We start from the raw sequence: 12,142 nt of genomic DNA, 5'->3' as shown, positions 1-12,142 counted from the left end.
TTCAAAGGGAAAAACCGAAGGTTAACTTAATAACTTTCGGTTTTTCCTCAAAGAGAAAAACCGAAGGTTAATTGCATATCTTTCGGTTTTTCTTCAAAAGGAAAAACCGAAGGTTAATTGCATATCTTACGATTTTTCTTCAAAGGGAAAAACCGAAGGTTAATTGCATATATTTCGGTTTTTCTTCAAAGGGAAAAACCGAAGGTTAATTGCATATCTTTCGGTTTTATTCAAAGGGAAAAACCGAAGGTTAATTCAATAACTCTCGGTTTTCTTCAAAGTGAAAAACCAAAGGTTAATTGAATAACTGTCGGTTTTCCCCTTTCAAGAAAAACCGAGAGTTGTATGGAAAACTTTCGGTTTTTCTCTCGGTTATCTAAACCGAAAACTCTAGGATATCTTTCGGTAAACGCACAATTATTTTTAACGACAGAGTCAATACCGAGGGATGGCGAGAGTTACCTTAACTCTCGGAATTTTGTCTATACCGAAAGTTATAGGGTCAAAACCGAGAGTTTTTAATCTCGGTTTTGACCCTTTTTTCACTAGTGTAACACATTAATGTAAAATGTTAGTAGTTTGAAGTTAGTTTATATAAAAAGGTATTTTTGCTTTTAAATAGACGGTGAGGTATTAGTTACAATCTCATGTGAAGAACATTTTAAATATAAATAATATAAATAAGACAAAAACAAAATGTATTAAATATATTAATACACGTGAAATATAATAACTTCAACGTTTCTACAACTCTATGCATAATTGGAGACTTAACTACTAGTCAATGTTTGTAGAACTCTTTGGATAATTTCAATATTGATAGAAACCGTTTAAAGTAGCCATGTCAAGTGTGCATTTTTATTTTATTCGGAGGAATAAAATAAAAATGTGTTTTGGAGAGATGGTTGAGTGATTGATAGCTCCTGTCTTGAAAACCGGTATAGTTTTGAATAAAGAACTATTGAGGGTTCGAATCCCTCTCTCCTTTTACTCATTAAATAGAGTTTAGGGGGTCGATATCATAAAAAAAGGGAATGACTTGGCTAGGTGATAGAGCTAAGTCATAAAAAATAGATTAGATAGAAATGAGTTTAAAAAAGAAAAGAAATATTTTTTAAGTAGCACCCAATCCAAAAATATGTATCATAGAATCAAATTGACTCATACTTTAAGAATTGTATCTCGTGCCTCAATTAAGAGGGATCATGGAAAGAATAAACTCAAAATCACGATCAATTCTTTTTTCAAATCCTACTACAGCTGCACAAGCCCTTCCCGCGTGCCACAAATGACCTACGAACAACAAGTATCCTAGAACAAAATGAGAGGTAGCTAACCAACTTCTAAGAGACACATAATTGACTGTATTGATTTCGGTAGCTACACCACCCACCAAATTTAAAGAACCTAAAGGAGCATGAGTCATATATTCTATAGGACGTCGTTCTTGCCAAGGTTGTATATCTTTTTTCAGCCTACTTAAGTCAAACTCATTTGGACCTTGTAGAGGTTCTAACTATGGAGCACGCAAATCCCAAAAGCGCATAGTTTCTTCCCTCAAAAATGACTTTCTTGGTTGGGGGACGCAATAGATATTTACCTAAACCAGTAGGTCCTTGAGTGGATCTCATGTTAGCTCCAAGACACTGGTCTCTAACTAGAAACATAAATGTTTGGGCTTGCAAAGCTTCTAGTCTAGTCGGTTAAAACTCACTAGGATAAGAGGTATTATTGAACTAGATAAAACAATAAGCAATAAAACCACAAACAGATAAAACACTTAAACTCTAAGACAAGTAAGCCTATCTAGGTCATATAAGTGCACGTCGAGCCCATGCAAAATGTTTAGTTAAGATATGTCAGATTCCACCAAATATACAAATAGAACATAACCATACATGCCCTTCGATTATATCTTTCATATCATCTACACTAACAATATACCCTTCTCCTCTAAATGGAGATTTTAATAAATAACCAAATACATAGGCTAAGAGTCAAGTTGGTAATTTTTCTTACATCCCCTCCGAAAGCCCAGGTATTATATACTCCCCTAAATAAAGAGCCTTAAATTAAAAGAAAAACACCTATACCTAACAATATTAAGTGAATACCTAAAATTGTGGTCATTTTATTTCTATCTTTCTATACATAACCAAAAAATCGAAAAGATTCTTCAAGAGTCTCAGGTCCTAGAAGTGCATGATAAATACCGCCAAAGTCCAATACTGCGGAGGAAATTAAGTGAAGTACTCTAGACACAAAGTATGAAAATGTTTCTATAACTTCCCTCCACTAGGACCGACCACCCAACATAGAATAGCTAGGTGGGGAAGAAAAATTAATCATTATTCATACATAGGCTTCTCTAGTACAAAAATGAGCCACTTCAAATAGGTTCATTGCTCCAGCCCATAATATGATTAATCCAACATGGGCTACATGAGCCCCTAGTAATTTACCGGATAAATTGATAAGTCGAGCATTCCTGTCCTACTAAGTGAAATCGGTGGGTTTTTTGTCACGGCCAGCTAAAGCTAAAGTTCCATTAAAGAGCATTTCCACGGGGTAATACCTCCTCAGGGAATATAAGGTTTTCACGAGGCTGATCTTGAGCCTCTATCCAAGCACGACTACCTTCGTTTAAGAGAATATTTTTGAAGTAGAAAGCCTCAAATTCGGGATTTTCTGCTACGCAAATTTCCTACGAAACGAAGTCATAGGCATATAGATTTTGGGCTAGGCCGACTACTCCAATAGCACTCTTCCATAAACCGGTTACTGGTACAAATAACATAAAGAAATGTAACCAATGTTTGTTGGAAAAGCAACCACAAAGATTTGGGACCAAAAACGGCTAGTGGTTAGTGGTAACCATTGAAGAAGTTTCTTCGGCTTGAGTTGGGTTAAAAGCACAGTATATATTTGCACCATCCCCATATTGAAATAAAGTATTTTCTACGGTAGCACCATGAATAGCGCATAGCATAGTCGCACCCAATACACTGGAAACTCCCATCATATGAAAATGGTTCAATGTCCAATTATAAAACCCCTAAAAAAGAGGATAAATCGAAATATATGCTTTACACCAAAGTTAAGTGCAAGAAACCAACCAGACTAACCTTGTGGATAAATTAGAATGTCCAATTGGTCTAGAGAATGAAATTGCATTATAAGGTCGCAATTGAACAGATCGAGCAAGTTTAAATTAACGTAACATGAAACCTATTAGCGCAAAGCACCATGGAGAGCGACAAAAATTCACAAACCACCTAATTAACACCAACAAGTAAAATCACCTTGTGGTTTAGGACCCACAGTAATAACAATGAATGTGCTAAACTATTAGCCAGAGTTAAAACTACCGCTATTAAGAAATTGCAACCGTCCAAATAAGAACTAGAAAATCTATGAGAATACCATGAAGTTACAATGGTTGTACTTGTGAACTATGCCCTAAACTGAAATAGGCACATGAAAGAGTAATAAATCGGACCATCGATAGTTCATTCAAAAAAATTTAAATAGAGTTGAGATGACAAAAGTATAGTAAATAAAGTGTCAGCATCCATGCTCAAACTTTCATTCCAATGTTGTGGAGTTATGACAATAGTAGTTGTTGACATTGAAATTGAAGGCTGAAACAGTAAAATAATAAAAGAGTTGTTAGTAAATAATAATTTGAAATGAATAAAAAATTATTTTAGCTTGACTAAAACATCAAGATTTTGTCTTGATAAGTTAAAATAAGTCCATTAACGCTTTCATGATGTCTAGACTTGTGTCAACTTCTCAAGACGAAATCTTCTGCCATATGATTTTTGCACATTTGTACTAGCTCCAAACAAAATTTGCCTAATTAATCAAGACGAAGTCTTCGTCTTGATAAGTTAACACAAGTTTAGTAACGTCTTGTATGAACTTGTGTCAACTTTTCGAGACGAAATCTTGTACATATGACTTTTGCACATTTGCACCATCTTCCAACAAAATTTGTCTAACTTGTCAAGAATTTATCTTGATAAGTTAAAACAAGTTAATTAACACTCTCAAGATGTCTGGACTTGTGTCAACTTCTCAAGACAAAATATTGATAATAGGTTTACAACAAAGTATCGCGAAATAAGATTCCAATAAAGAATTGTGAGCTTATTTCCGAAAAATAGTGAATGGTTTAGAGAAGGATGATAATCTTGATAAAATAGTGAAATTATAAGAGATGAAGACTAATGATGTGAAACGATTATGGCAGATGACAAAGCGGGAAATATTTGAGTTACAAACGAAACACGTCGGGTTTGGTTTCGATTTATTTTATTTTTTTAAATCAATTCAATTTTAATAATATAATATTATGTTTCATTTTGATTGGTTAACAACCGGGGCACATGAGGATTGGGAACAAAAAATTTAGACTAAAGTTTTTAAGCATTCTTATTTTTTTTTTGGGAAAACGGTTAATATCATTTCATTAAAAATCTCAAAAGTGGGAGGGTCAAAAATTATAGCTAGACAGACCTTAGCTATGATTAAAGGATGACAATCAACAAACCCTAAAGTATCTTATTAGTAACATTCATACAACCCTACAACAAAGGTTACAAACTAAAAGATTACAATCAATAATAGCTCATAATTATCCCAATCAGTGTGTTTATTTTCATATAAGCCTACCACGTCATGTGACTTTCTTCCCCTCTCCCTTCCTCTTGCGATGAAAGGAGATTGAATTGAAGAAGATGATGAAACTTTCTTATTCACATTGTGTAATCTTTCTATGAACGAACTCGTGTTAATCTGATAGAAAAAAAATTCTTTTTTAGGATTTTCAGATTCTTATCTTTGTTGTTCTCAACTTCAGTTTCAGGATTACTATCTTTGCTTCCTTCAGCTTCATCTATGGTATCCTCTACAACAGCCTTGGTAACCTCTACTTCAGCTTGATTATTCTGAGTATCCTCCTCTGGTTTCATTTATTACAGCTTAACTTGTTTAAGAATCAAATTCTTTCATCTTCTTCATTTGTTGTTTCACCGCTACCTTTATTCTTTTCTTCAACAGAAACCCCCTTAATATTTTTCCTTTAATTTCATTGCTTTCTTCATTTTTAGAGTCCTCTTTGGTTTCTGCTTCTTTCTCTTCCTCCACATTTTGCTCTTTACTTTTAGACTCATCTATTTTTTTTCCAGATGTTTTTCTTCTTGGATTATCAGTATCTTCTGCTCTTCTTCCATAGTTTGAGCACATTTCGTGTTGGCATGTTGGAAAGTATTGCAGAATGCACATATCTGATCTCCACTCATAAGTAATTCCCATGAAATTATATTTTCCTTTTCTATCGATCATTGTCATATTATTCGGCAATGTGCTACGAGGATTCACCTTTATGCTAATTCTAACAAAGGATAGATGCTCTCCTCTTTTTATTGTTGGGTTCATGTATAATGGTTTCCCAATAACCATGAAAAATGACTAATGGTTTCTACTTTGTACATGTGTGCAGGGTTATTCAAAGCTTGAACCATATATGTGTTGTCTCATTAGGTTTACTTAATAAGTTCAAATCTTCATACCATTTTTCCAACTTCATGCAGTTGGATCCAATATATGTATGCCCATTTCTAGAATTTCATCCAGATTCGACCTATTCTTGAATTGAAGAAAGTAGAGATCATGGATATTTGTAGAGATCTTCTTTATCCCCTTTTTCTTCTATTGTTTCATTAAAACTTCTTTAGTGATTGAGAATGATACTCTATTTTTCCCAATATAATTCCCTACCACCACATTTTCCCATTTCTTTATGCATTTTTCTTCTACTTCATTGGACAGTTTAAATTCAAAAGGAGAATTAAATACCTCCACTTTTGTTTTAACATCTCTAAGAAAATTTCCCTTTGAAGGAATAATTATATATTCATTAAAAAAATTTAAATGCTCATATAAAATTTATTAAGGATGGTTAAAAAATAAATGAATGAATCTTTTTTTTTGGAAAACGGTTAAAATCATTTCATTAAAATCCCAAAAGTGGGAGAGTCAAAAATCAAAGTTAAACAAACCCTAACTATGATTAATGATGACAATCAAAAGACCTTAAAAAAATTGATTAGTAACATTTATACCTTCTAAAAAAACAGAGATTACAAGCGAATTTTTTTTTATTCAAACCTAATTATGAGTGTTCTTATTCTTATAATGGCAGAAATAAATGTTTGATTTGTTGGATTTGAATCTTTCTTTCTATTTTTTATTTTATTATAAGAAGCTAAGTACTACCCTACAACTTTATTAATAAGATATTATCAACATTCATTATATTTTATTTATTATTATATAAAACTTCAACATGTGATGAAAATAAGTTTATTTTTACAATTATCTTTTATGTATAAATTATTCAACAATGGTTCAATTTTAAGTAATTTTATAATAGTTATTTCTAATTTATATTTACCATTGAATTTAATGGTCTAGTCTTTAATGCCAACCATCTTCCAAACCCAATGATTGTAATGGTGAAAATTAAAAGAAAAAAAATCTTATACTGCAAATAATATTAAAAATATGAGAAATGAAAAAACTTTTAAATAATCACTCCTCGATGACTACATCATTCAAAGACGACGGAATACCTTAATAATTTCATTCACCCTTCATTATTAAACTTTTTAATATAAGTTATGTGACAATAGAAGACACATTTGTATTTAATGTTGAATAGATCGTTAACCTCCACTAGTGGAAACTAGGGTTTTAAGGACGACATTATCTGTCCTTATAGCCCATAAAACTGTCGGTATTAGAACACATCTGACGGTTTTAATATATGTCGGCATCTCTTGGTATTATCTGTGTCGGTAATAGGAAAAATGTTTAGTTCAATACTAATTACTTCTAAAAGCACTCGACAATATAGTTAGTAAAGACTACATTTTCACTCGTGCTCAAAAGTAAGCTCCTATTAATAATCCAATTTTGATATTAAAGTCAAGAGTTAACCCATAGAATAACAAATCTAGTTGAAGGTTAGAAAAATAACTTACAAGATAACAAAATCAAAAAAATTGAGATAAAAGGAGAAGACATAATAAATTGTATGGCCCATTTAAGAAAATCAAACACCTGACTTAGTTACTTTCTATACTCATTAACATCATCTATTAACAAACTTTATCCATCAAACTTAAAATATAACTAGAACATTAAATTTTGTAACGAACAACCCTACCAAACAACTAAAAAATTCTTTAATTATTATTAACTACTAGAAATAAATTTCACAAAGTATTGTGGTCCACACATTGGCATGCAGTACAAGAAAATGAATGTATGTATTCCTTATAGTTTTAGATCTTCTTTGTAAAGCCAACTACTTCTTTTCCTTTAAAAGCATTGCCAATCTCAATTGCACTTATTTTGTCTTACATGTTAGTGTTTACTTCTTTTTCCTTTTTTTTTGGATAAAATTCTTAGTTCATTTGAAAGTAACTTCTAATGTTTTCTTTATTCTAAACTAATTGACATGGTTTTCATTTCTTATGTTATTTATATTTGAACATACAATTTCTTTTAAGTCAATATGACATTATTTTGTTCCTTTTAAATTCTCATTCTATTTATGGGACATTATCAAATATGAATGATAAAATGGTGAAAAAGAAAATGATCTAGGTCGTCTTATCTTGTCTTAAATTTGACTATTCGAAGAATTTATTGATTAACTTTTATTTAATATAGGAAGATAGCATTACCTTACAGTTATAACATTTATTTTTATTTAAGATATTCTAAGGAAATTGAGTTCCTTTCCCGAAGCAACTCAAACGAACTAGACCGAAATTGAATATGTAATCTCTTAGGGGCTCTTCCATCTCTATATAACCGCTGATTTTTCAAGATTACGTAAAAAAAAAAAACGGTTTAAATTATTGATTTTGTCACTTAAATTATCTTAGTGAGTTATTTATTAATTTCTTATACGTCTAAATTTAAACCTTCTAAAATTAAAAAGTTTCGAAGATTTTTATTTTCTTATGACAAGAGTTTATTCCTCAAGTAATATAACACGATCCTTATTGTTACGATTCATTCCGAACATTTTTAACTAGAATTTGAAACTTTTGACCTTTAGGTACCAGTCTTCATCGAGTACCATGCAAAATATTGCTTCATATGTGGTGAACTAATTGATTTGAAAATGAGTCAAATGGTTTTCACCCCTAGTTAAACTATATATATTTTAGTTTTATTTTTTTTCGCATAATTTTTTTTTATTAGTTGTTTCAAGAAACAAACATTTATTAAATAAAATATAGTTTCTAACTTTCTATAGTTAGTGGTTCATGGAACTGCAAATCCACCGCCAAAGATCATGACAGCACATTATTTGGTTTTAAGAATTAAAAATAAGAGATAATGATTAGCTTAATTAAATTAATGAGTTATGATTTACACTATAATGCATTTTCATTACCACTAAATGTCTATATTTTTCTGATTGTTCCTTTTATCTCTCAAATAGAAGGTTAAAAGAGTTGGGATGATTTTTTTTATTCTCTCTAAAATAATGTGTTTGAGAAAAAATTATATAGAACCACTTGAATTACAAGATATGGATATAGGATGGCAACCGTGGGGTCAAGTATTGAAGTACCTATTTTTTTATCTTTTCGTTTTGTCGACGGGTACCGATTACCCAATTAAATACTTATAAGACGGGAAATGTTGAAGAATAAAATGCATAATTTTATTAAATAACTTTAAAAATGGTAATATTGAATGTTTAAAATAAAATAAACATTATTTGAGTTTGGTGTTATATTATTATTATATTTTTTTATTTGAGAAACAAAAATTAACCCCAACCCATTATAAGATTCACACTTGCTCGCTAAACTAATTTGTATGATATATCACGATTACTCCACATTATTTTCATTAGTTCAAACTTAAAATCACCATACCCTTATTTTTTTTAATTAAATAAATAATAAATGAGTTTTAAGAAAAGAAAAAAAATCATAATTTGTAGAAGGTGAACAACTCTCGTGGGACCATTCTATTCATTGGGTTGCACACACGTTTTTCATTATCAAAATAAATAAGAATAATAAGAATCACGATCTCCATATTCCATTTTATATATCTTTATTAATATTATTAATAATAATAATAATAATAATAAAAACATATATTCTTGAATTAATAATAATAACATATATTTTGATGAATGGGTCGCCTCCCATGCACTCTCCAACATTTTTGACGAGTGGAATGGTTAGCACTAAAACCAATTAATTTTTTAATTAAATATATAATCTAACAACTACATAATCAATCACATCTTTACATTAAATAAAATACAAGTAAGATTGTTTCTTAAATTAATATTAGTATCTCAATAACAAAATAAATCTATTATATATTTGTATGTAAAAATAAAATCATCAATTATTATCTAAAAAACAACTATATTTTTTTCTATTTTTTATTTGATAATAATTATTTATATAAAAATCAATTAGAATAGTTTAAGCGATAAAAGTCATTCATATGAGAACAAAAGCCACGAATTCAATTTCAACTAAAACGATATAAATAGAATTTAAAAAATTTCGAAATCTCTTAATCTTTATTCTGATTTGGGTTAATAATAACTTTGTTGATTTGAAGTTATGTAAAATTGAGTTATTAGGTAATAATGTTAAAAGGATATTAATATTTAATCAAATATATGGATTTGATGGTCATTGCTATTCCTTATTTGATAGAGATTGCTCCTTGTGATTTTCTAGAAGAGAAGTTGTGAAATTTTAAATATATTTTAAAGTTTTAGTTTTTCTTTTAATAGAGTGTCATGCACGGAGGAATCCGAGCGAATGATAGAGGTATAAAATATTATGTATTATGGTTAATCGTTATAGAATGTCGTGTAAGGAGGAGGAAACGACACCTCACTAGTTTTTGCATTGCAAATGCGTGACTGCGATTTGAAATATACTTTAGCATATGAATGATATTGAGTGGGTAATATATGAGTCAATCGTCGGTTGTTGAGAAGTTTAGATAAAAAGCGTGAGCTCGGTTGGATTGAGTCGATGAGTCCCTATCACTTACATCTGGTTGACCATTCGGCTCGAAAAGAACCGTAAAAAATTCTATGTTTACAGTCAATCGATGCATTTATTCCGCAACACTATTATTATGACGATATGGGAGGTCTCTTTGGTAAAACGGTGGAGATTGTCGGTGAACTCATTGATCTTTTTGAAGATCTTTAACTCGTTAACACTAATTTTTGTGTTTGTTAGTTGGTGAGCATTTTTTACTTATATTATTATTTTTATTTTCTAAATGGTTAATCATATTGCATTTGGTGATGCTTTGGACACTCATATTTTTGTATAGGTGTTTTGTATATTTATTTTTTTGTTATTAGACTTAAACTTCATTCATTTATATAATATTGTATAAAATTTTAAAATAATAATATTTTGATTGATAAAATTATTGTTTTTATAAGAAAAATGATATTTAGTTACTTAGTTTTATCATTTATGTATTGAATATGAATGCATCAAATTCCACTTTTGAAAAACATTTTTTTTTCGTTCTTTTGGTTGGAGAAAAGGGTTTTAATTAAGAAAGCTATTGTGATCACGATTGTAATCTCCCCAACCCCATTCCTAAATCTGAGCAATTATTCCGCTTAATTGTATGGGCCCACTAATCTTTCCAATTTTCTACTGTAATTAAAATATGTATAAAATTAACATGTTATTTGTGGTGGATTATTTAAATTCAATTTTATAAACAAAATATTATTATTGATTATACTAGTATTCTAATGTTGTTTTGGAATTTAGTAAATTAATAAGATTGATTGAACTTATACTCAACATATCAAATTATAGGATTCTGAGTTATATTTGATTGCACTAAGTTTATTTGGATGATTAAACATAAGTGGTTTATTTATTTTTTATTTTTTATATTTGAATAATATTTAATATTTAATATTATAAATATTTATATATATATATATATATTTTTTTTTAATATTAATAATTTTTTTTATAAATTATCAATAATATAAAACTCACTAGTAAAACCTCTATAAATTAATAATGTTGGGACTGGAATATTTTATTAATTTAGTCGAGATATTATTATATCAATAAACTAATAATTAATTTATTTAAAGAGGTTTTACATATTATTTTTATAATTACTAGTTACAATGTATATTAGTTAGAGATGAAAAATAAATTATAAAAATAAGTTTCAAGGCACATCCTATCCTATGAATGTCCATTCACAAATTAATTGAATTTGTCAAATTCATTATTATTGAATAAGTAAAAAGTTAGTTTATGGTACCAAAAGGTTGGTATATTGTACCAACGTAGTACATTAAATATGGTTAGAAATTGATCACTGTAAAAATGTTCATTGATACTTTTTAAAATCACATCAACTATGATTCTTAAACTAAAGAGTGTTCAAAAATCAACCATGATCTCAAGGATGCACTCAACAAGATTTGGTGCAGTGGGTTGACAAAACTTTCAATTTGAAAGTTAGTCAATGAAAAATATCAAATACTCTAAAGTGATCATCAGAGTTCCTATCAGCTGACTTTGACAAAAGTGGATCTTCCAAACGTCACAAACTAGCCACGTTGTTTTAAGAATATCAACATGAATAGGCTATATTGTGAATATCGTGCCAACAAAAGAGCATGGATGACTTGGTTACTTTTCGAAGAATATGTTTGTTGGCTGGATGAACAAATGCACGGTAAATTTTTTTTCTTAATAATGGATAATTGTCCAGTCCATTCAAATCATCCAACAGTTGCAAAATATTGAGTTGTTTTTTTATCGCCAAATATGACTTAAAAAATTCAACCATATGATTCTGGATAATTAGAGCCTTTAAAATGTACTACCGTAAAAGGTTTTATCGTAAGATTTTGGAAGGATATGATTTGGACATTTCTTCTCTGGAAAAGATTAATGGTTTAGATATTATCAATTTGGTCGTACTTGGAAATGTGCAATAAGAGGCCATAACAAATTGCTTTCGACACTGAAAAATTCGTTAGCCGAATTCGGCCGGCTCAAGTGATTTAAGC

The 12,142-nt window shown here is 29.7% G+C and overlaps 1 pseudogene; it reads right to left on the bottom strand.

Annotated features, from left to right (window-relative positions):
• Window positions 1–2,548: 2,548 nt before the first annotated feature.
• LOC124915976 lies at window positions 2,549–4,976 on the bottom strand (annotated as a pseudogene).
• Window positions 4,977–12,142: the final 7,166 nt, after the last annotated feature.

The sequence above is a fragment of the Impatiens glandulifera genome, chromosome 9 (assembly GCF_907164915.1).
Source record: "Impatiens glandulifera chromosome 9, dImpGla2.1, whole genome shotgun sequence".
Lineage (NCBI taxonomy): Eukaryota > Viridiplantae > Streptophyta > Magnoliopsida > Ericales > Balsaminaceae > Impatiens > Impatiens glandulifera.
The sequence above is the reverse complement of the archived record's forward strand: the minus strand, read 5'-3'. Positions and strand labels throughout refer to the sequence as shown.